The 3,754-nt window shown below is 41.6% G+C and overlaps 1 long non-coding RNA gene across 1 annotated transcript; it reads left to right on the top strand.

Annotated features, from left to right (window-relative positions):
* Positions 1-806: 806 nt before the first annotated feature.
* Positions 807-1,564, top strand: LOC135007561 (uncharacterized). Its single transcript, XR_010207500.1, has 3 exons — positions 807-870; positions 961-1,062; positions 1,291-1,564. It is a non-coding gene; the product is annotated as an uncharacterized LOC135007561 (long non-coding RNA).
* Positions 1,565-3,754: the final 2,190 nt, after the last annotated feature.

Below are 3,754 nucleotides of genomic sequence, written 5' to 3'. Positions count from 1 at the left end.
TAAAGATATTACACTCATATCAGTATTCAATATGCCTTTGTTGATCAGATATATGTTAGTTTTAGGGTGAGTTGTGGTCATCTGATTTGGTGCCCTCCTATCTGTCCTTTTTGACATTTTTGACATTTCACATTATGGATTATTATTTACATTTGCACTCTTTTTCTTCTGTGGTGACTGACAGGCTACACATAGGTTAATCCAGGATTATACGTGAGGTGACCTTCGGTATACCTCCGTGTCCCTGTGAGCTACGAGTGGACCTGTACATTGAAGATTCCACCTGGGGGAGTGTTCATTCTCTGTGAACGCCCCCCTCTAGGTTGTACACCTCCTTTAAACATTAGCCAGTGGATAAGCCTAATTACGGTTCTCTCCGCGAGTGGAACGCAGAGACTTCCGGCCAGCGCCACTTCCGCGGAATGGAACGCATGGAGTTCCGGTCGGTGGAACGCAAAAGACGCGTCTCCGGCAGTTGCCCTTCTAAATCGTTAAAATCCACTCATTTAAGTAGCCGTGCGTTAGCGATAGCCACTGCCTGTCCTGTGAACCCTGTAACGTTTTACCCAGTTGGTCTGAGTGAGTTATCTGAGAGGTGATCAGTTAATGAGAGACTGGGTTTATACTAATCTTCCTAATTGGCACTTCCTGTGGTTGATCCTTAAATAGTGCTCAGCTGAGGCTGAACTTTATGCAGCTTCCATTTGGCTCTGGACACTTGAGCAGTGAGTATGGTTCTCCTGCAGCTCCCTTCTGACACATGATTACGGTTGGTGATTATTTTTTCCTGTTGTGCCTCCTTACAGACTGAGTGTCTGACATATGCACAGAGCCCACAAGCTGCCATGAGCTATTTCTACATGTAACTAGGTATGATCTTTTCCAAAATGACGTTGTTAGTGTATTTTCTTATGGTGTAGTTACTCTGTTATTTATTTAATAGGAGACTATGCCTTGCAGCTTTCCCTACGTTATAGGCTTTTTAACTTCATTATGTGATCAGGCATGTTGCCAACTTTAAAGGCCATTCCACGCATCTGAGTGATCTGGCATGTCGTCCAGGTAATCATTTGCCTATCTAAACAGATAGTCCTAACGATGGAGGTGTCTCTTTCATCACACGTGGATTACTTCCAAGTATCTCTTTTTTACATATATAAAAAAACAGCTTTTTAATACGTTTTCTGGTTTTTGTGACAGTCTTCAGGGCCTGGGAGGCACTGGTGGTGTTGGTGTTGAATAAATCTGGGTTCTTATACATATTAATTGTAACTGTTTCTGATTGTATAGGTGATTTAAGTGCCAATCTTGATAAAGGTCCGCATAAGGACCGAAACGTCGATGAAATACGGCATCAACAGTGAACCCGAATAAAAATATACTGAATTTACAAGTGACTTCAGAGACTAATTTCTGGGCGTGAGTGCACCTTCCACCTAGGTGGTTGTTGTGGTATATTGGTGGCCTCTCAGGTCATTAGGAGCACCCGCCGTCGTTATTACTTTTGATGAGAGTGCAGGATCTTCCAAGACTATATATATATATATATATATATATATATATATATATATACTTCCATATGACCGGCACTCAGCTATACAAAAACATCCGCCCTGGTGCCTTCCGTGGTTGTGAACCGAAGATATATGTGCTGATCGGCGGCACTCCTAGGGAACTTTCGTAGAAGAAATAATGACAGAGACTGCGCCCTGAATCCACGGTAACGTTTCAGCTATATTTAGCTTTCGTCAGACCAAATGAGTACAATACAATATACAAACATTTATACCCCCCCTCCTCACCTCGTGTCAATTGTTCCCAACTGCAAAGCACCGGCGGGGGTGGATGACGTATTCCGTGTTCCGCTCTGAGTCAGAGTCCACACACCCCTTCTGCTCCGGTTACCTGACACCTCACCCTCTGTCACTCCTGGCCCGGCTTACAGTCGGGGGTGAATTCCGTCATCACGTTCTTCCCATGTATTACGCTCACCGTCACTGCCGTGCACTGGTTACCTAGGAAACCACAACAAAAACATATACATAGACATGAGTGAAAATAACATACCCCTTCATACCCAGTGGATTAAAAACCATAACCATGCATCCTATTTCTGGGGATTTAACTAAATTCATTTAATAACCACATGATTTTTACGTAGATTGAAATGTAATTATACCCCACTGTCAATGCATGGTTATTTAGTACATCAATGGACTGTTATAACCTGTAAGGTCCTCATTTATAACACCCTCCATTATAAAACACATCTCATACACTGATTTATCCATTTAATAATCAACTGTCATTATTATTATTATTGTCAGATTATTTCACCCACCAGTAGTATGTATATTGCAAAAAGCATTGGAGATATGATAAGAACCTTGAAGAACAACGCATGGCAATGATGAGTATACTCCAGAAGATTAAAATGGTTCCTCACCTGAGTGATGCCTATTGTGTGCAACAAGAGATGATTTATTTCTCAGAGTATGTAAATGGCTTCTCACCTGTGTGACTTCTGTGATGTGTAAGTAAATCACATCTTGTTAGACAACATTTCCCACACTCAGAGCAAGAAAATGGATTCTCACCTGTGTGACTTCTGAGATGTATAACAAGATTTGATTTGAGTGCAAAGCATTTCTCACACTCAGAGCAAGAAAATGGCTTCTCACCTGTGTGACTTCTCTCATGATTAATAAGATGTGATTTCTGTTTAAAACATTTCCCACACTCCGAGCAAGAAAATGGCTTCTCACCTGTGTGACTTTTCTGATGTACAACAAGATGTGATTTCCGTGCAAAACATTTCCCACACTCAGAGCAAGAAAATGGCTTCTCACCTGTGTGACTTCTCTGATGTCTAACAAGATCTGATTTGAGTGCAAAACATTTCCCACACTCAGAGCAAGAAAATGGCTTCTCACCTGTGTGACTTCTCTCATGATTAATAAGATGTGATTTCTGCGCAAAACATTTCCCACACTCCGAGCAAGAAAATGGCGTCTCACCTGTGTGACTTCTTTGATGTCTAACAAGATTGGATATGAGTGCAAAACATTTCCCACACTCAGAACATGGAAATAGATTCTCACCTGTGTGAGTTTGCTGATGTCTAAAAAGAACTGATTTCCGTGTAAAACATTTCCCACACTCAGAGCAAGAAAATGGCTTCTCACCTGTGTGACTTCTGTGATGTCTAACAAGAACTGATTTGAGTGCAAAACATTTCCCACACTCAGAGCAAGAAAATGGCTTCTCACCTGTGTGACTTTTCTGATGTATAACAAGATGTGATTTCCGTGCAAAACATTTCCCACACTCAGAGCAAGAAAATGGCCTATCGCCTGTGTGACTTTTCTGATGTATAACAAGATGTGATTTCCATGCAAAACATTTCCCACACTCAGAGCAAGAAAATGGCTTCTCACCTGTGTGACTTCTGTGATGTCTAACAAGAACTGATTTGAGTGCAAAACATTTCCCACACTCAGAGCAAGAAAATGGCTTCTCACCTGTGTGACTTTTCTGATGTATAACAAGATGTGATTTCCATGCAAAACATTTCCCACACTCAGAACATGGAAATGGCCTCTCCCTTGCCTTAGCTGGCTGATGGGTAATAAGCTTTGTGTTCTGTGTAAAACATTTGGCATCTATAGAACAGGGAAACACTGTATCTACTGTCAGAGCTGTAACAGATGCACCAATATCAGAGTGATCAGGAGAACATTTCCCAGGATCAGGG

The sequence above is a fragment of the Pseudophryne corroboree genome, unplaced genomic scaffold (genome assembly GCF_028390025.1).
Source record: "Pseudophryne corroboree isolate aPseCor3 unplaced genomic scaffold, aPseCor3.hap2 scaffold_2189, whole genome shotgun sequence".
Lineage (NCBI taxonomy): Eukaryota > Metazoa > Chordata > Amphibia > Anura > Myobatrachidae > Pseudophryne > Pseudophryne corroboree.
Note: the sequence above shows the minus strand (reverse complement) of the source record. Positions and strands in the feature narration are given on the sequence as shown.